Consider the following 22,567-nt stretch of genomic DNA (forward strand, 5'->3'; position numbering starts at 1 on the left):
TCGTTCAAGTCTTTGTGGTGCTACCGCTGGCAAGTATCCTCCTAGACTCTATCTGGGGTTCAGATACTCCCAAATCCACGGCAGGCATCCTAGATACGTGAAGCCCCAAGCCCAGAGGCCTTAAAGTTCAGATGCTCCCGAGTCTCACTTGCCCCTACCCAAAAGACTGAAGGAGCAAGCTAGAGGGAGAACCTAAGACTAATCCCCCAACACCATAAATTGTGTAGCCGAGATCCTCCCAGTCAGAGACTATAGTAGATTCTCATAATGGTGCCTGTCCACAGCGCTGTGAACAAGTCTCCACCCTCAGCTACACACATCTGCTCCTAGTCTGGGTGCTCATGGTATCTCCCCGATTAGAACAGGGACTACACTTGATCTGAGTCAAAAGTATGCCATGCCACAAATGCACAAATCTTTGAGCATGGGGATTCCTAGTCACAGTTTGCACCTCTTTTTTGTGGCCAATATCTGTTTGTTTATGGTGGGAGAGCACAGGAAGCTTGGGGCTGCTCATACTCTCTTGGCATCCTGGGCAGGTGCTCCAGTGACTTCAGGGACCAAATCCTGCATACCTCAGTAATGCCCCTGCAGGAGAATTTCCAGTGCATGCACCTGCAAGCATGGAAGGGGGAACCCCCGTGCAAGGGATTCCTGCAACACACGTTGCTGCGTCCCAACCTGGGGCACTCCTGAGGCTTCGGGGGCCACATCTTTTGTGCCCCAAAAATCCCCCTGCAAGGGGAATTCTTAGGGCAGGCATTTGGCAGTGCATAGGGGGAAACTGCTGCAGGGAATTCCCATGATACAGGCATCAGGGCACACATCTACAAGCATGGGGGATGGAGGGAGGGGGCAGGCTCTTCAGGGGACTCCCATGGCAAGTGTATTGGGCCATGGCACCCCTGGCCTTTATCCCATAAGATCAGGCCCCTGAAGCACCAGGAGCACCCCTGAAGGGACCTAACCCTTTGGGGCAACCACCCTTGTGATCTGTACAGACACCAGTGAATGGATCAGTGAGGTGATGACACATCCCTACACAGCTGATTCCACTCCAAACACAAGGTCTGTTTATAAGCAGAGAGGGTTAACATTAACTTTTTTTTCTTACTCTTCCCTTCTCCCCTTTCCTTATTAAAATTTGCTTATCAGCCCACAAAGCTCTTTATACAGGATGACTGTGGATACTAACTGTACTGAACTACGGAGATTGCAGGCAAAAGGCACCTTATATACATGCAAGTTAGGTACTTCATTAATATCAATAAATAACAACAAAATTCTTGTCTGTCAGTTTTTAATAAGTGGACTGCAAACAGGCTATATTTTCACATGACAATAGAATGCTCTTTTCCCTCTTGAACTGGTGAAAAATCTTTCAGGTATAGCACAGTAGGTGAAATATTAAGTCCCTAATTTTAACAGGGTTGAGTAGATCTTGATATGCGCTGGATGCTAAAATATGCAAGTTTCCTGCAGCTAAGGAGAATTTGATTTGCCCAACACCAAAACCCGTGTATACTGAATGCTTAGCACCCATCAGTGTTTTCAGGGGATGAGAGACAGATTACCTTGTTAAAACACACTTAGTCTACCTGTTTCCATTTATACATGCCCTACAAATATAGCCACATATTTACACGTTGTGGAGTATGTCAGTCCCCAAATTACTAAGCTTGGATCTTTCATCAGTTACAAAATGCAATCTGTAATAACCCAATACATGCTAAGAAGATTGGTGGGCAGAGTTCTCTCCATAGTTAGAGAACATTTTTTCACTTAATTTGTGGTTAAATGTTTCAATTATTGTACATTAATTTTAGTCAGCACCACAGGCTGAATGGAATATGGATACAAATGAACCATCACTCCATATACTTGCTCGCATGCTCATCATTTTAAATGTTAAAATTTAGGGGTGCCTGTATACACCATGGGTTTGAATCCTCATTAAATTAAATAGGCTTATAAAATTTAAACTTGTTTATTTTGGAGTGTCACATCTGTGTTTACACACACTAGATTTTCAAACGAATTGAACCTTGGAGCGTCGCAGCTGTGTTTACATGCACTAGGTTTTCAAACGAATTTAGCCGGGGCCCTGGCTGGTGCCGCAGGAGAAGGGGACACTCCAGCACTCCCCCCGCCACCCACCCTGTGCCTGTGCCCTGCCACACAGCTGCGGAAGCAGGGAGCTGGCAAACCACACAAGAAAAAAAAAAAAGCAGAAGCTATTCGAAAATAAAAGCAATTCAAAGGACTGAACTACAAAAAAGTAGCAGCACCATCTGGTGGACAAAGAGGCTCATTACACGTCTGAGTGCCTTCGTGTTTGCACGCAATGAATCCATGAACATAACACTAATTCCCGGCAAGCCAAACTAAACTATGTCCGAGGAGTTTTAGTTTAGTGCACAAGAATGATTTTTAAAGCATTGGGAAATCCCACTCGTGCAAACAGACATGCAGTTGCAGCGCATGAAAGGGCACAAATCGTGGCGTGTACAAGAGCCCTAAACAGTGGTTAACATGCCATATTCTCAAAGATCCATATTTTTTCCTGGTACCTACTGGGGTATACTAGAGCTTTACAAATCAAAGATGAAATGAAAACATGGAAGAAACACATTAAGCATGCTGGACTAATTGGTTGCTTAAAGGTTTTCATTACACCTAACACATGCGTAACAGAAACACATTATGAAGAATGTTGTAAATGTCCATTACTTGGAGTCATCTCTATATCCATTATTTCTTGACAAATGGATATAACTAGCAGGGTCAGAGACTGTTAGGAGTTGCATATTTTACACAATAGGTCTGTGAGGCCAGAATAGAAGTGTGCAAGAGGCCTATATTTAATTTGAGGACATTCACCAGGATTCTTGAAATAATTAATAAAAGTGAGACATAGTCACTTGACAATCACCAACAAATATGTTGTTGTCATTTAGGAATAACCAGCATTTGCTATATACGGTGGGCCTGACCCTATTTTCATTCCTTTCAATGGCAAGCAGAAGATCCGATTTCTTTCTTCTGATGGTTTCACAACTCCAATTATTCTTGAGAAGAAACAAGAGCATGAATTATGTCATGGAAGAACTGGGAATGGAGGAATCCTTTGGACTCCTAGGGAATGGGCACATGAACAATTACTGTGATATAAATGAAGGCAGTGATTTGTATCATGCCATGCTCTACCATAGTAACTGTACATGACCATACTCTAATCCTGTGGTAAAGTTTATTCATGGCAATTTATCCTTCTCTCACTGAGGGCTAGTAAGGTACCATTGTAGTATAATTGGCACACTGGCATCTGCTACAGTGTAGCTCATACTGCGAACATCCTTACCCTCATTATGGACCTCACAGTAGCTTGTTCACGTACCCAAGCCCTAACAAAGCCGTCTCCATGACATGCTTCATGCTGAAAACCTGCTACCAACTCTTTTATCCACAAAATGTTGCATCTTTCCTGTATACAGTCTGTTAAAAAATTCATCTAGGTAAACCAGTGAAAACCCCTAACATAGATGTTCTTAAATTGATATAATCCTTTTTCATTTGCATTAGTAAATTACTAATTTAAGATAAATTGGATTAATCCAGGGTCAAGACCATTTAAGGCTGGACCAGTTAACCCAGGCTGATTTTTAAATCAAATCACTTTTCTAACATAGACGTAGCTTGAAAATACTAACCAAATTGTGAGCTGACCCTTAGCAGACACACAATCCAAACAATAACCTACTTCTTCCAGTTAATATGCTAGGCTTCTCTTTTTCAGAGTGATTATTTAACTGCTTTCACCATCTTTACCTTTGTGCACATCAGGCCTGCTGATAAAGGGATGGGAATGACTCCTTTTCCTTATCACTCTTAGTTTATTTTCTCTCTCATTTGGAGCGTGCGTGATCTGGAGTGGTAAATCACTGTGCATTTGAATGCCTGCACAGTGCTGCCACACAGATTTGTCTGGACTAACAGGTCAGATTACTGGGAAATTGCAGCCAAAAGGGAACCTGCTTTAAAAGGAAAAAGAGTCTGTAACCCAGTCTGGATATCAAGCTGTCATATAGTTCCCTACGTTAATAAAAGGGCCTTAATTTAGACAGGTGAGTCCTAACTGCATTTAGTCAAGAAATAATGTTCAGCTGTGGATCTGGAGTTGGTTTCCTTGGAATATGTCTTTGCTTGCTTTGCTATTAGTGAAAACAAATACAAAAGGGATGCAAGCACTGCACACTGGCATTTGAGGTTTCTAATTTTCTAACATGTTCATGTTTATCCCTTCCCACACTATTAAACTCATCTCAACCCCTGATTAAAACGGGGTGCACAAGATCTTACCATAAGCAAACACACTGGGGCAGAGCCTGTCAATCACTGCCATGTAAGGCCACAACATTTACATAGCAGCTCCCAGCAGCTCAGGAGTCATATTTCAGGAGACAAATGGTAATAAAAGAAAGAGAAATCATCCTTGTAAGGTTGATAAACGGCAGATCAGCAAACAGCCAAGGCAACAAGAGGGTTACCTGTCAGCACAGGGAGACAGTAGACTATACACACCACAGTAGAACAAAGCTCTGTTTTTCTTCCTCTCTTCTGTTGGATTTGGGTTTAAAATGTGAAGTTGAAACAAAATGCAAGTTATCATAAGAGCTCCCTGGTGGAGAACACCATTGTGAGGACTGGAAAATGCTTAAGAGACAATCCCAAGACATATTAAGAAACCTAACACATTCCACAGAGCCTGGGAAAGTCTAACCAGGTTTAATTTAAGCATGACTTTTATAAGGTGCAGTTAAGATTTCTACTGGGCTTTATTTGTGCCCATTAACAATGATGAAAATCTCCAATCAACTTTAATACTGCAAGATGGGCCCTGTTGACTGTAAAAAAAATTTTTTTTTTTATTTAAAACATCCATTTAATCTGAGAGGCACCAGGCTTTTAAGAACATTTCAGCAGAGGAAGCACATAATATCGTTACTGCACTCACAATTCTTTTCCACTCCTTCTCATCAATAATTCCCCCACCTCAAGAGAGGGGTTTTTTCCATTTGCTTACTTGAAGCATACCCAGGAAAGCACTTACCATCCTGCACAACAGCCAACTGATGCTTGGAGTGCTGGCTACCACCGGGCTATCACATCACATTGTGCTGAGCGCCCCTGTGCTCGTCATTTCCAAGGCAGGCATCCTCACTGGGCCTTCACAGCCACAGCCAGGTGCCCAGAGCTTCTGTTTCATGTGGACACTTTTCTCTCGCCCTTTATGGGATCCTGAGGTTTTAAGTAAACAATTACTTCTCTTTCTGATAAGTCACATTAAAATATCGATCAGGTGGGGGAGGGAGGGAGGCCCACACTCCACTAAGCTGGAGTTGCCTTTAATCAAACAGACAAGGGAGGAAAAAAAACCCTCACAACCTTGCAAGCCCAGTTTTAACTCTGCCACAGACTGTCTGAGGGCAGGGGAAAGGGGAATAAGTAGGCAGGCAGGAGGGAAGAGTTGCACTGTCCTGATGGACTGAAATGAAATTGTTTCTTGAGAGAATTTATTAAGCAGTAATATCCACATTAGCACAAGCTGGCATGGTCAGAAGGCTGCACAAGTCAGCGTGGCAGTGGGACACATCAACATTTGCTCTGTGCATGCTATGTCCCCAAATGGATGGCACATTTGCTTCACACAATCCTGAGCATGTGCTATTAAGTATGCTGGAGACAGACGGTGTCTTTACATGTCCTCCGGGGGTAGGGGTGGGGGGATGCTTTAAGTAGAGCAACTCTGAAAGCCACTCTAATTAAAGCACTTGCAGTGTCTCATGTATTCAGCATCCCACGCTTCAAAATGGCGGTGGGGTGCTTTAACTAAAGCTTGTTCGATGAGCTTTAGTTAAAGTGCTCCCACCAAGCACTTGAATACATGAGGAGGGACACTGAAGACATGAGATGCAGAGGCTGCTGGAGCGCACTAATAAACATGCTGCAGCAGACTTGATTAATGGAGTCTGCTCCAACGCACTGTAATTACATGTCTATCGGCACCCGCAGAGCCTACTGCCATATGTCTACACTGCACTAAGGAAATTACTTGATGTCTGTTTAAGGAGGTAACTTGCATGTAGCAGGGGTGTATATATTTCACTTCATTGTTCCTAGTGCAGTCCCCTGGCCATCAGTTAGCACAGCACTCATTGTAATGTGAATCCTACAATTAACTACAGGGATCATCTTCTCTCTCTCTCTCTCTCTCAAAGTTCAGTGTGGACAAAGACAAGGTGCTACACCCCAGGAGAAAAAATCAAAATGCAAATATAAAATGAGTGACACCTGGCTGGATAGCAGCACTATGGGAAAGCATGTGGGAGTCCTAGCAGACCACAGACTGAAAATGAGTCTAGAGTGTGATGCAGCAACACAAAAGGTGAATGTGATTTTGGGATGCATCAACAGAAGCACTAGGTGCAAGATGGGGGAGGCAATAGTGCCTCTCTACTTATCTGGAGTACTGTGTACTCCAAATGAATAGAGTACTCCAGGGCCCCATCTGGAGTACCATGTGTAGTTCTGGGCTCCCCATTTTAAAACGATCGTGGAGCAGTTAGAGAGGGTCCAGAGGCAGGCAGAATCATATAAGAAGAGGCTGAAGGAGCTAGGGAAGTTCAGTTTGTGGAAAAACCACTTAAGAGACATGATAGAAGTCTTCAAATACTTGAAGGGCTGCACTAAAGAAGGAGGAAAGCACCTTTTCTCTCTTGCTGCAGAGAGGAGGATGCAGACAAAAGGCTCAAAGTTACAGTAAACTAAGTTTAGCTTGGATATGTGGAAAAAAATTCTTCACTGTTAGAATAGTGAGGCAGCAGAATAGATTGCCTAGGGAAGTTGTGGACTCTCCACACAGGAGGTGTTCAAGAAGAGGTTGGGCAGCCACTGGTCAGGGATGATCTAGGTATAGCTATGCCTATGTTCTGCTATGGGTATTTCCCATGCTTTTGGGCTTTGCTGGTTGTCCCTGCCTCCAAATTCTGCTATATATGTCAGAGTGTTTTAAAGCCTTCCTCAGGGGCATTGAATGTTGGCTACAGCCAAGGCTGGGGATTTGACTGGGGTGTGCCATATTCCTGCTAGGAGCGAAGGTGGAGGCTCCTGGCTGGAGGGTCTTGCCCTCCACTCAGGGTCAGACTGATCACCATATTTGGAGTCAGGAAGGAATTTTACCCCATGGTCAGATTGGTTTGGATTGTGGGGGTTTTGCCTTCCTCTGTAGTGGTGGGTGTGGCCCTCTACCCAGGATCTCTTAGCATATATTGACAACATTTAATAGAAGCAGGGCATTGGTTGCCAGGGTTCTCCTGCCTCACCTGTGGCAGGTTAGGATGTTAGGTCTACGGTGTGTCAGGGTTGCCTGTTGTCTTATGTAGAGTTTAGATTATGGTTTGTATGGTTTGGATTGGACTAGATGACCACTGGAGGTCCCTTCCAGCCCCACTTCTCTATGATTCAATGGGGGAGCTGAGGTACAAGTCACACTTCAACCACGATCACAGCAATGAGAATAGTAACAGGGAGTGTAACACATACTCCTGTCAACATGCTGCCAGTACTATCAGGGACACTACCTCCCCAACTAAGAAGACAGGAGGCAATTCTTGGCCTTGCGCAGTGTACCCAACAAAGCCAGGAGCATCTGCTTCATGAAGTCTTGGAGTAACTAGTACATAAGCAACTATAGTTGAGAAACTCATTTAGGGCGGGAGGCGTGAGTACTGTTGCAACAGTGTGGAGGTGAGAGCAGCACCCTATGTGCACTTGAAAAACACCACAAAAAGTAGGATGAGACTGATTCTCATCTCAAGCACTTCATAAGAAACCCAACACCCTATCCACCCAGGTATGAGCTACCCTAAGATTTACAGATTAAAATAAACAGGATTTACTATGGAGCTGGACACTTTAATGCCACACTCCATAAAACTGGCTTAAAGGGCAGTCCAACATCTGAGTGTGGTGATGCACCACAGACTGCTGACCACCTCCTTGCATGTGCAGCACACCCATACACCCAGGATGAGGACCTGGTAAGCATCAATGATAAAGCTCTGCCACATTAATGATGTGTAGAGGGGGAAGTGAAGTATACAAGAGAGGAGGACAGTGAACATGGTCACATAGGATGTGTGTGTGGCAAAGCAAGGAAATGACTCTGGTCTGGAGTCCCAGCCTAGATGCTAATGTCACACAAATCCCAAAGGAACCATAAACATCACCTTAGTAGGGGTATCACTGGACTTGAATCTGGGTCTCCTTGCCAAAGTCATATGTTAAAGTCAACAACATGTTTGGTGTGGAATTAGTCTCCATTTTACTGGAGATTTTAGTCCTTTATTTTGGTTTTATTAAGATAAAGGCATTTGTAGCTAAAAAAAGACATAAAACACCATGGGAAAAAGCTATCAGCATTGTTGAATGCCATAGCAGATGTCCTCACCTAGCTAGCAGAAGTGCAGCAGACAGGAATCAAGAATCACATGCCCTCCTCTCTCTTTGCAGCTGTTTGCTGGGATTCTTACTACAACTACCACCACTGAACATTACAGAGCACCTAACAGTCAGTGCAGGACTAATTTTTGCCCATCTTAAGACTGCACTGCCAGGGCAGTGTAAAGTCCTCTTTGTGCAAATGACTATGGAGCTTTGAGAGCTAAAGCCAAATCAAGCCCACCATGGGACAGTGAGGGGTACAGCACAGTGCTTTCAGCTCACCGTGTAGCAGCATGAGTTCTAGTCCCAGCTCTGCTGCTAAGCTACTGTTTAACTCTTAGCAAGTCATTTCATCTGTTTTCCCTTTCACCCTCTGTCTTGTATATTTGCATAGCAAACAGTTTAGGGGAGAGATTGTCTCCTACTTTGTTTTAGTGGAGGACCTAGCACAGTGGGACTTTACTCTGAGCCAGGGTCTCTAAGCCCTACTCTAATATAAATTATAATGACAGCAGCTGTGAATGGTGTGGGGAGGGAAGCAAATGTCAAACAGCACATTGTATCTGAAGAAACTAATTATTCTTGTCAGTCCTCAGGAGCCTTTTGTTTTTAAATTACTGCATTGTTGTTTTAGGAATACATCCTGGCTTATAAAAAAAACCCCAGAATATTTTGTTATGAGACACTAATGGTAATTCTTTTAACTTTTTTTCTTTCTTCACTATACAATGTATCTGCCCAGCTGCAATTTAATGTTTAACTTGTTAACAAGAAGGTAACTCTAGAAAGCGGGGGTGAACTGTCTTTATACAAGCTGTTGGAGCTTCAAATGTGAAACAAATACTTGGGGTGAAATCCTGGTCCTATTGCAGTCATGGCAAAAGCCCGCTTGACTTCTGGAAGGTTAAGATTTCACCCAAGTTCAGACCACGAATTCTGTGCTTCTTGTACAATGGGACTGAGTCTGCAATGTAAATGCAGTATGCTCTAAAATTGGAACCATTTTCACATATTTGAATCACAATTATTATAAGAAATATGCTGTAATTAAGCAACACCCCTGTATCATCAGCTCATGTTATTTGCATATTCTCGTAGAAGGGTTGGGACTTCTTTATTCATATAGACATGGTCAACAATCTCGGTGCCACATCATACAAAGAAGAAATGGTATTAATGTTGTGACATACTAGATGAAGCTCATAGCATAGATACAGGGACAAATACATGCACAATTATTATAATAGAATGGACAAACTATATGTGCAATTTTGAAAATCTGGTACTGTGTTTTTTTAAGCTCATGGGAGGTATCTGGTACAGTAGATAAAAACTTGTACTTATCTGTAAACAAGAGAGAGAAAAGAATACAAACAATAATAATATATTAAGGATTTATTTTTATGAGCTGTAATTTTCTCTAAAACATAACAACAGATTGTTAGCATGCTGCTTGTCTTCAGGGAGGAAGCTAAATAGTTATTGCTGGGATTTTATTTCCAAGTTATAGTATTTTTTTCACATTACACCATAAGTAAAGTAAGGCTCTCTATTGTACATGGAGCTGGATTATCTAAGACAGACAAGTGAGACAGAATTGAAAAACTCACCAGTGAGGACTGGTCTAGAAGGACTGGCTTCTGGTCTAGTACTTTGCAATAAAATGTCAAGTTGTTTTGAAATTTGTGGCTCGCTCACAAAAGGCGAAACAAGAGTAAAGGAGCATGATGCAATACACTGTACACAGATGCGTAGGGCAAATTCTATTCTCAGTTACAAGACACTTAAACGCAACTATAAAAACCACTCCAACTAACAATTATATAGACAAACTGCTGCTGAGGATCAAATATGGCCCATAAGTGAAAGCAGGAAAATTCTTTATTTTTGTCTCATGTAAAGCCTCAAGAAAGGAAGTTCAGGGGAAAACCTGAGAAAAAAAGAGACAAAGGTGAAGATAGGGCATTGATAAGCAGTGAACCAAAAGCATTAATAAACTAAAACTCAGGCAGGAATAGCATCTTTTGACACTCCTTGAAAGAAGTGAAACACTACAAGTTAAAGATGTAGTCCTACGAGCTTCTAACAAGTGAACCTCTGCAATGGGGAAAACTGATCCTGCCCAGAGACTGGCCAGATGAGGGTTAAACTTTCTCTTTCTGAGTAGTGGCCTGGGTGATAAATGAAAATGATGTGACCTCAAAAGGACTAATGGGTGGACACAGTCTTTTTGGGGGAGGGATGGACTTCTTGATGGAAAAAATCCCTTTTTGTGATTGAGTCCAACTCTGTTGGTCTAAAATCATTGTACATGCATTGGGAGTCCATTTTGAGAGGGTAGTGGAGAAAGTTTAGACACATGATTGGAGGAGATAATTTATTTAGCCAAACTTTGTCAAGCAAGCCCTATCACTCAATTTGATTCTGAGACCTTGGAATACAGTTTCAGTTTATTTCACCCAAATGAAGCTTACCTGGAGCAAATTGGTTCTTCATCTCAGCAGAAGATGACGGATGCTAGGTGAAAATGCAGCGTGCACATCTTTTCCATAGCAGGCTGCCTCTGACCAGAAAATGGCAGCTGCCTCACCTGGAGAGAGGGGGAAAGGGACTTATTTTCTGGCTTCCTGGTGAAGTGCATAGCCCAGTTTATCACAATCAACTTGCATGACAACTAGTTGTCCCCAGAAGCAATTTTGTTAAGAGAGGAGTGACTGGGTCCTCAAAGCTGAAACAAAAAATGCTTAGGGCAAAACATAGGGTGTGTACCATCATTACCTTTACATCAACTTAACTAGGGTTAGGTCAATCAATCAAAATCATTAGCGTCACATCAGGGGGCCATGGAGGGGCATGTCCCCCCCCACCCCGATTTCTGTACCAGTGGTGTGGCATGGGGTGCAAGACTGCAGCCCAGCCAGAGCCAGGGCCCAGCAGCAGTGGGGGTGGCAGTAACTCTGCGATTTCTGGACTGACCATGGGGCACAGAGCTATAGACAAGTCAAAGGCAGCGCCCAGCAACAGCAGGGTCAGCAGCAGTGCAAAGTTGTTCCCCCCCACTCTCAACACTTATGCGTCATCAATGATCTAAATATCCATCTGTGCAGGCATTCATGGGGCTTTAAATCACCCCAAAATGGTAGGCCTGATCTAAGTTAGTTCACCAGAACAGATGAACTAACTTAGATTAGGAATGGGCTAACCCAATCTATCAAATGTCTGTACACACTCGGAGTGCTGCCCTGGGGCTGGGAAAGCCCAGCCCCACACTGCATCCCTGGGAACGTGATCTTCCTACCCCTCAGGCTATTTTTAGCCTTTCAACCGTCTCACCCCAAATGGAAGACCTGCCCCTGCAGACCCGCCAATTCCCTACACAGACCTGCCAGCTCCCTGCCAATTTGCCAAACCCCACTGCAGACCCCCCCCCCCATCCCACCCACCCCTCCCCCAACCCAATTTACTTATACTGGTTTCCCCATCTTGCTCCCAGGAGTGGTGAATGCCTGTACATACCACTCCTGGTCTACATTCACATGGCTTACTTTAAAGTAAGCCATGTGAATGTAGACAGGGCATGTATCCTCTTCTTAAGTGACACTAAAGTGCAGAGACAGTGGAAGGGAACAGTGAGGGCATCAGCAACACAGAGATTCAGGAATTATCTGATTCTGCATTCCTCAAAGGAGCATATATTTGAAGTTTGAATGATTTTCTCTACAGGATCAGGCCAAAAGAATGTAATTGTTATCTTCATGTACATTAATGCATTAGTGGACTGGTTTGACCAATGTTTTTATGATTTTTTTCCAGTGTGCATGAGATCAAATACACTGGGGATTAACCCCATTCTGACCTGAGTAATTTACCCATGCATAAACCTTTGTAATCTGTTACAAACCCAAAAATAGCCCCAAGGGTTACTGAGGTTAACAAAACTTTCAAACAAATCTGGGTCAAATCCAAAACAGATCCTCATGTGATATAAATTAGCTGAAGTAACCAAAATCATCTCTTCATCATGACCTACTGGTTTCCGTGGAGCCATTCTGAGTTGTACCTGCTAACAATCTTTTCTTATGGTTTTTGGTAGAAATCACAGAAGAAGTACCTTCACTTAATATGGGCAAAGACATGTTTACAGCCACTAAGTTGCTTCTTTGTGTGGATCACAAAGTTTAACACATTATGCAAGGGACATGAATCTCTGAATTGAACAAAAGGATTGTGGAAAATTATAGTTTCACCCAGCTCTAATAGCACAGTATAGCAAAGGTAAGACATACAAGGATAATAGAGATATGCAGTGCAAATACACATAGAGGGGAAAATACCAGTGACCTGCCTTACTCTGTGGCTAGTAGTTAAAAATTACCTATGCTGGTAGTTCAGATTAGTGGGTAGAAAAAAATTAACTGAAAAAAAAAGTATTAAGTGGAACAAAGGTATTTAACCTGGAAAACATGAACTTTTCTGCCGGGGTTTTCAGTAAACTAAATTGATTTGAATTTCTCAACGTTCGGCTGTATTACATCAGCTCCAGTACAGCATCCTGGCATGTCTTGTGGTGACCTACCACAGTGACACATCAGACGCAAGGAATTCAGACAGACTATTAACAAGACATTTAAGATGAAGAGACAGCACACCAGTGGGTGTAAGACATTTAACTTAATTCACTGAGTTTTATCTAATAGATCCACTGTTTGATCTTGCAGGTCAGGGGTGGCCAGCCTGCAGCATTTGCAGCAGCACAGGCAGCCTTTGTATGTTCCACAAGGGGACCAGCAGAACAGCAGCAGATAGAGCAGGAAGCAGAGGGTCAGGCAGGAAGCACAGGCCAGGAAGCAGAAAAGAGCAACAGATTAGGCAGGGGGCATACATAGGGCAAGGAGCAGAGAGCAGAGCAACAGATTGGGCAGATACAGGGGATCAGAGTAGAACATGGGGAAAGTACAGGGCTAATTTGTGCCATACCTGCCAAAAAGATTGGCACCCACTGTAGAAGGCCATCCTGCCTCACTAGTAGATGCACAATAACAAAGTGATCTAAATTACACCTGTGAATAACTGCAGGTACAACATGTGAAGCCACACTTTAAACAGCCTTTTACATTGTTATCCCATAAATTTTCGTAGGGCAAAGATAAACACCAGTCCTCTGTGCATCAGACCAATGGGAAAACACAATAAGCCAGGGTTAATATTTTACATCTTTCAGTCTCCCTGAGTGTAAGTCTTAAGTTCAAATGTTATTCCTCCAGCCAAGGACACCAGCATATAAATTAGTTCCTTGGCATAATGTCCACACATTCCCACTTCTGGCTGCACTGAAGCCACCTAGGCTAGAACTTAGGTGACCTCCAAGTATGTAAACCCAAATCCTGCCTGGTCAACAATCTAGTTTCTCCAGGGACAAGGCAAAACTACCTTCCTCAAGAGAGAAGTAGCTCACTAATGAATCCCTCCACAGCAGTACTGTTCTTTCTCCTACTCTACAGAGAATAAGAATTACTATAGCTCTAGGTTTTGGTTGCCTTGCATGTCTCAAGCAGTGGTAAGTAAGAAGGAAGTTCTGGTAATCTCTTTCTTTTTTTAAACACTTAAAATACCCTTTCAACATAGGTTTGGAAAGTACCTCATGAGGTCATCTTTCCAACCCCTTGCTGAAGGCAGAAACAGCCCTGACTAAACCATCCCAGTCAAGTGATTGTCTAAACTGCTCCTCAACATCTCTAGGGGTGGTGATTCCACAGCTTCTCCAGATAGCCTGTCCCAATGCTTGACCACCCTCAGAGTCAGAAAGTTCTTCCTAGGCTCCAATCTAAATTTCTTCTGCTGCATCCGGAGGTCATTGCTTTAGTCAATGACCACAGAAAAAAAGTCTATCTCCATCCTCGTTCTAATCCCACTGCAAGCAATTGAAGACTTCTATTAAATGCCCCCTCAGTCTTCTCTTCTTCAGATTAAATTACTCCAATTCTTTCTGCATTTCCTCACATGAATCTTACCTCCTCCTCAATATTTTTTGTTACTCTGTGCTGGACTCAATCCACACTGTCTATGCTTTTCTTGAAATGTGGGGCCCAAAACTGGACACAGCACTTCAGGTGAGACCTTGTCAGCATTGAATAGAATCACTTTCCTTGATTGATTTGCAAGAGACACTCCTGTTCATACAACCCAGGATGCTGTTTGCTCCCCTCCCATTCATATAATGGTCTATCATAACCCCAAGTCCTTCTCTGCAGTACTATAGCCTAGCCAGTCATGCTCCAGTCTGCTTTTAATTATTCTGTCCCAAATACAGGACTTTTCATTTGTCCTTAGTGAATTTCATCTGACTGACTTCAGAGCATTGCTTTAGTTTATCCAGATCATTCTGAATCCTAGCCCTACGCTCCAAAGCATGTGTAACTCTATTCAACTTGGTGCCATCCACAAATTTCCTAAGCATGCTCCCAATCGTATCACCAAGATCATCTTTAGAAGACAACCATTGTTCCTTTGAATCATGGTGTACATGTAGGAGGTCTAGTCAGATGTCTGATGAATCTGTTTCTGGCTGACAAGCCCAATTTGAGAATGACACAGCTCATTACAAGTTTCACAGATTCATATGTTGTCCAAGCTGGGAGTCCAGATTTACAGCACACTGCTTTCTTTTTTCTCACTTTGCTTCCATCCTCTGGATCAAAGCTGCTTCATGTTGAGCCACACCTAGTGCCAGATGTTCCCTCCATGAAGGGCAGGATTCTACGTGCTTCTATCAGTCTTCTGTGTTGATGTTGAACGACTTCATATGATTTTTGCATACATCGTGGTACTGCCATAGAGGGCAATCCCCACTTTCTAGAGCCATCTCAGATTTCACTATATGAAACATTCTTAGGGACACAGTCATTCTCCTGACATGGCTGTTTCATCACAATTTCCTCCTCTTGATAGTGGTTTTTAAGTGTGTCAATCCTACATGCTCCACTACCTTTGTGCACTTATAGACTTTCCCTCCCATTCTGCGCTTGGGGAATGGGAGGGAAAGCTAGCAGACTCAAATAAATGAGTGCTCTGACATGCTGGAATTCCAGTGCTTTGGAACAGCCTCCACCTTCTGTGTTTGGGGTTCTGTCTTCCCACTTTATTTTCAGGATCTTATACAGACATCTCATGTGGAAGCTGTTCAGTCGCTTGATGTGCCTAGTATAAGTAGTCCACATTTCTGAACCACAAAGTAGGGATGAGAGCACACAAGTCTTATAGATCCATGTCTTCACCTTAGCTGATAGTTTGCTGTTATTCCATGCATGTTCCTGTAATAGCCTGAAATTCTTAGCTGCTTTTCTGAGTCCATTAGTCAGTTCAGTCTGAAGGTCAAGATTCCTGCTGACTGTAGAACCCAAGTGGCAAAAACTTTTAACAATACCAAGAGATTTATCCACCAGAGTGATGTCAGGTATTGGTTCTTCCACCCCTTGGTTCATGATCACAGTCTTTTTGAGACCAAATCACCATCCCAAAGCTCTTGAATGATTCAGAAAATCTGCTCAAGAGATTTTGCAGGGAAAATTCACTGTGGGCAACCAAGGCCATGTCTTCCACAAACAGGAAGTCTCTCAGTACCTGTTCTTTCATCTTGCTTTTCACTCTAAACATTGTGATGTTTAGGGAACCTGATTTTCTCTGATTTTAAAAAATCCCCAATCTTTGGTTAAAAAAAGTAACCCCAAATGCACATTTTTCCATGATTTAAATGAAACACCATTATCATATAGATATATACATAATGGTATTTCATATTTCCATGATTTAAATGAAACACCACTAAAATATAGATATATATTAATAGATATATATTAGTGGTGTTTCATTTTAATCATGGAAAAATGTGGATTTAAGGTTACATTTTTTCCCATGATTAAAATAAAACATCTTGAGCAGCTGTGACATACATGATTACATGGTCAGGTAGGTGGCAAATTGGCTTAGGGGTTGCACCTAGACAGTGGTGGTGGATGGGTTAGTATCAACCTGGAAAGATGCAAGCAGGGGAGTCCCACAGGGCTCAGTCCTGGGTGTTTCATTTAAATCATGGAAAAATGTGGATTTGAGGGTTGTTTTTTTTTTAAATTGAAAATTCGGGATTTTTTTAAATCAGAGAAAACCAGGATCCCTGGTGATGTTGAACCAGCCTCCATCCAGTCTGGACCAAAAAATGAATGCCATCATTACTGTATTTGAATGCATGAAGAATCTGGCATGAAAAGTAGATGTTAAAAAGCACAGGAGCTAAAACACACCCCTGTTTCACCCCATTGTTGATATCAAAGGCATTTGATTCTGTGCTTTCATACGCTACAGTTGCCTTCATACCTTGATGCAATGAGCAAATCATGTTCAACAGTTTGTGGGGGACAATCAGATTGATGCAGGGTATGTACAGCGGCATTCATTTTTCTCTATGTTTCCCTTGCAGTTGATTGACCAAAAATATCATTGAGGTATTGTGGGTCAGAATGCAAGGGGGTCAGAGGGAAAGGGACTTTTTAGTAGGGGTCTACTACAGACCACCACATCAGGAGGATGAGTTGGACCTGGAATTCTCCAGACAGCTCTCAGAAGCCATACTGTCAAGGGACATGGTTGTCATGAGTGACCTAAACTATCCTGACATCTGCTGGGAGGAGCTGCCAGCTAGATCCAAACATTCATGTAGGTTCTTAACCTGCATACAGGACCTTCACCTAACACAGGAGGTATACGGTCCCACTAGGGGAAATGCCTCACTAGATTTGGTGCTGGCTATAGGGGAGGACTTGGAAGGGGATCTACTGACAAGGTAACCTAGGGGATGGTGACCATCACTTAATTGAATTCACTGTCCAGCTTAGGGTGGGAAAGATAACCAGTAGGACAGAAATGCTAGACTTCACAAAAGCTAACTTCAGTGTGCTCAGGTGATTAGTTAGTGAGGCACTGAAGAACAGGAGTATTGGTGAGATGGGAGTCCAGGAAGGCTGGTTATACAAAAGGGAGCATTCCTACAGGTACAGAAGGAGACAATCCCCTAGCGCAGGAAAGCAGGGAAAGGGACCAAGAAACTCTCTTGGTTGAACAGGGAAATCCAGGAAAGCCTAGGGGCAAAAAAAGAGGCATATAGGCTGTGGAAACAGGGGGTAGCTACCAAGGTGGAGTACACCTACTTGGCCCGCACTTGCAGGGAGGCAGTTAGAAAGGCCAAAGCAGGAATGAAACTTAGGCTGGCAACAAAAATTAAAGACAACAAAAAGTCCTTCAGGTATATAGGGAGTAAAAAGAAGGCACAGGGTAGCACAGGACCTCAACAAGACAAACTAGAGGAATTAGTGAGAGATACAGGGGTACAAGGCTGAGCTCTTCAATGAGTATTTTGCCTCTGTATTCCTGAACATGGATCAGGACAAATCTCCCAGTTGGATCACAGACAGGCACAAAAGGGAAACCAGTCCACCAACTGTTAGCGCTGACTTAGTGAAGGGACACTTGGAGGGGCTGGATGTGTTCAAGTCAGCAGGCTCAGATGATCTTTATCCAAGGGTGCTGAAGGAATTGGCCAGTGTCATAGCAGAGCCACTGGCACGACTGTTTGAGCACTCTTAGTGCTCAGGTCAGGTCCCAGAGAACTGGAAAAGGGCCAATGTGGCCCCTATTTTCAAGAAGGGGAGGAAGGAGGATCCAGTAACTATAGACTGGTTAGTCTTACCTATATCCTCAGGAAAACCTTTGAAAAAATTATTAAGGATCACATTTGTGGGAGTCCAGCAGGAAAAACAATTCTGAAGGGCAACCAGCACAGATTCAGAGCAGGTAGATCCTGCCTGACTAACCTTGCTTCTTTTTATGACCAGGTCACAAAATGCTTAGACGCAGGAATTGTGGTAGATGTCATCTACTTGGATTTTAAGAAGGCCTTCCATATGGTATCTCATCCTATTCTCACAGATAAACTGAGTGCCTGTGATGTAGATGATTACATGGTCAGGTGGGTAGACTTAAGGGTTGCACCCAGAGCATGGTGGTGGATGGATTGGTATCAACCTGGAACAATGTGGGCAATGGAGTCCCACAGGCCTTGGTCCTTGGACCTGTGCTGTTCAGTGTCTTTATCGGTGACTTGGATGAGGGCATAGAAAGCACTCTGTCCAAATTCGCAGATGATATGAAATTATGGGGTAAAGTTAATGCACTAGAGGGTAGGAAATGAATCCAGGTGGACTTCTCTTGGACAAGTTGGAAAAGTGGGTAGAACAAAATAAGATGCAGTTCGACAAAGATAAATGCAAAGTGTTGCACCTGGGGAGAAGGAATCACCGGCACGGTACAGGCTGGGGGAGGACCTTCTCAGCAGCACATCAGCAGAGAGAGATCTCGGAGTCATTTTTGACACCAAGATGAACATGTGTCATCGATGTGATGAAGTGATCAGTAAAGGTAACTGCACTTTATCATGCATTAGCAGGTGCTTGACAAACAGGTCCAGGGAGGTGATACGTCCCCTCTACGTGGCATTGATTAGACTGCAGTTGGAGCACTGCATCCAGCTTTGGGTGCTGCACTTCAAGAGGGATGTGGACAACCTTGAAAGGGTTCAGAGGAAGGCTACATGCATGGTTAGGGGCCTACAGGCAAAGCCCTACGGGGAGAGATTGAGGGCCCTGGATCTCTTCAGCCTCTACAAGAGAAGGCTGAGAGGTGATCTTGTGGTTGCCTACAAATTCATTGGTGGGGTGGGGCAGGGAGCAAGGAATAGGAGATGCTCCATTTACTAGGGTACCCCTTAGAGTAACTAGGAACAATGTCCACAAACTGATGGAGAGCAGATTTAGGTTAGACATCAGGAAGAAGTTGTTTATGGTAAGGGTTGCCAGAATCTGGAATGGGCTTCCAAGGCAGGTGATGATGCTCTCCCCTACCTTGGGGGTCTTCAAAAGGAGGCTGGACATGCACCTGGCTGGGGTTATCTGACCTCAGCACTCTTTCCTGCCCAGGGAAGGGGGTCAAACTCGATGATCTACTAAGATCCCTTCTGACCCAAGCATCTATGAATCATATCAATGGTGGAGCATCCTAAGCGAAAACTGCATTGACTTTCAGGATAGTGTCTTTCACCTAGAGACGGAAGCCTAAGGAGCATGATACGAGCAACAATTTTTCCAATGATGTTTAACATATTATTATTATATTAATATTATATATATTGTTGTCACAGTCACTTTTATACAAAAACAAAGGGGATAGTTGTAGAAACCAAGCATCTTTGAAATCTTGCAGTACCGCTTCCTCTTTCCAACAGAGCAGTATATCTTCATGACGCTTTCGAAGTAATTCGTCACTGGCACATTTGTAGATTTCAGCAGGCAAATAGTCATTACTGGATGCCTTGTTCCCAGGAATTGATTTAATGGCTTTCTGCAAATCTTCTAATCTAGGCTTGTTGCCCAAATCCATCATAACTTTGAACTGTGATAATGCTTCGAGCTCTTCACGTTTGATCTCAGTCTCACTGGATTAGAGAATTCCACAGTGTTCAGTCCAGCATTTGAGTTATTTCTGTTTATCAGTAATGACATTTCTGTTTACAACTTTCAGCAGAGCTGTTTTCTTCTTGACTGGACCAATTGCTCATTTGATGCCTTTGTACATTCCACAGTTATCACCCGTGTCAGCTGCTTTCTGAACATCATCACAGAGTTTCAGCCAGTAATCGTGCGCACACCTCTTAGCCTCCTTTTGAGTTTCTCTTCAAGCCTTCTCAGGTTTTCCAGGATTATGCTGTTGGGAAATTTCTTATAGTTGGTTAGCACTGCCCTTTTGTTCTCAAGCAGAAGTAGAAGGGCTTCAAAGTGCTCTTCAAACCAGTCTGCATTTTTCTTGCATTTTTTGCCAAATGCTGTTACAGCAGCATTATACTTGTTAGTTTTTAAGCTTTCCCAAGCCTCAGTGGCTGAGTTGTTCGATAAACTTGCTTTCATTACTTCGTCATTGAATAGTCCGCATTTTTCTAGGTCTTTAGTTCGGCTGATGTCTATCTGAAGATGACTGGGAGTTTTGCTATGGTGGATATCTTTTACATTGATTCTGACTGCAGCAGACTAAGGCATGGTCCGTGTCACAATCAGAACTGCGATAAGACCTCGGATGCAGGATTTCTCTTAGGTGGTTGCACCTGGTCAGTCTAGATCTAATTCGTGCCAGTGCCGACTGTGGATGTTTCCACAATGTCTTCCTTGCAACTTCCTCAGTGAAGTAGGTGTTGGTAACACATAGGTTTTGACTTGCATGAAGTTCTAATGCTTGCTGGCCATTTTCATTCATATTACCAATCCGTATTTGCTCATTTTTTAGTGCAGAAAATTTGTTTCTCAAATCTATTTCCCCTCCAGGAAATGGTCTCCTTTGTCTTGTCTTTATGGTCATGTGTTTGCACAGCTCCTTTTCCATGAGTTTTATCAGGTTTTTCTTCAGACATAAAAACCTTTCATCAGCTGCCTGCCTAAGGATAACACATATAACCAGAATTTCTCCACCGGGTCAACTTTGATACCTCTGGCAGTCTTTGGATCTCCTCAACCTCTGCCTTGGCTTCCTTTATAGCCCTCTCCCTGTTTTAATATTTCTATTAAAACAGAGCCTTCTCCTACAAGCATCTACACAATTCCCCACTCTTTATTGTCCTTCTGATCACTGGCCGTTTCACTTTTAAAATTTTTACCTAAATCAGTCCTGTCCCTTCATTTTGGCTTAAGTGTTACCGTTCTTTAACTGCAATCAAAGATAGAAAGCGTCCCTCATACCTTAAACTCCCAGGCCTCCATCCTACTTACTGCTCTTGGCTCTCAAGCAGAAACTACAAGCAGCAAGCCATGGAGGCTTGGTACAGAAGTTACTGCTTTCCGACTTGTATGAGCAAACTGAATGAATGTGTAAAACGTAGATTGTGAGGAGCGCTTACAACACTGCCTGTACTCAATACAAGATGCAGGACCAGAAACCCTTGAGTCCAGCTCACAGACACAAAGTCCCAGAAACCTTGGATTCATTCAGTGGCCCATAAAGAAACAGAGTGTTTCTCTGTGATCCTGACTTAGTTAATTTCTAATAATCCTGGGCAGTCAAGTACTGGTTTGGAACCACGGGGACCTATCCACGTGCTCGGATGCGTTCTAATTGGAACACTCTATCATCGCCACAATGTCACATGTATAAGCCTCTACCAGTTTAAAAATGGCCACTGACGCACTTTAACTAAAGCTTGTCAAATGAGCTTTAGTACAAGAGTCCTGTGACCATTTTTAAATGCATGGGAGCTTAATACACGTAATGCTGCGGCATTTTAATTAGAGCTGCTCTCCAGGAACCGCTCTAATTAAAACACTCCCCACTCCCACCCCAAGCACATGGATAGGCACCCCATGCACACTTGATAGAAAGCTGGTTCAGACTAGACAGTCTGTTACAGAGTTTGAGGTATGCTGCTGGGAGTCCCATAGATACATACATAGGGCAGCTAGCTTTTTTGTGATGCTCCCACATTTTTTATTAGTTACTGTTGATCAGTTGTCACTTTTCCTGTCATAGCCAATGGTCTTCCTAGCCTTAATGTAGTGTGCCCTTCCTACAGCAACCCCCCAATAAAAAAAACCTTCTGGGACACCGTGTCTGTGATGTTCCCCTTAGGAAAAATCTCACGTTCTTCAATAGAAGGAGAGGAAATTCTTTCACCGCCTTCCCAATCTGCTGCCTGCAAAAGAAGTGATTTAAGTATCCCTTCTGAACCCAGTAGATTTCCTAAAATCTGTACAGAATTTTGTGCCATCAGACAAACAGGGTCATTCTCCTGAGGCCCTAGCGAGTCGAGGCAGTCAGGTTGTCCTGTTTGCTGGCTCATGCCCCAGGAAGGATGAAATAGGATCACCAGGTACTTGGTACTGTGTCACTATCCATCAGTTCTTTTCTAATTGCCTAATTAGCTGAAGCCCTAACATTACCAGGTGATCAGAGGCATTGTGTGTTTGCAGGACAGGCAGCG

General features: G+C 43.2%; 1 long non-coding RNA gene across 1 annotated transcript; it reads right to left on the bottom strand.

Annotated features, from left to right (window-relative positions):
- Positions 1-9,879: 9,879 nt before the first annotated feature.
- Positions 9,880-11,090, bottom strand: LOC109285263 (uncharacterized). The gene is made up of 2 exons (XR_002092949.2): positions 10,977-11,090; positions 9,880-10,432 (listed from the first exon to the last, which is right to left on the bottom strand). It is a non-coding gene; the product is annotated as an uncharacterized LOC109285263 (long non-coding RNA).
- Between the last annotated feature and the right edge of the window lie 11,477 nt (positions 11,091-22,567).

The sequence above is a fragment of the Alligator mississippiensis genome, chromosome 3 (genome assembly GCF_030867095.1).
Source record: "Alligator mississippiensis isolate rAllMis1 chromosome 3, rAllMis1, whole genome shotgun sequence".
Classification (NCBI taxonomy): Eukaryota; Metazoa; Chordata; order Crocodylia; family Alligatoridae; genus Alligator; species Alligator mississippiensis.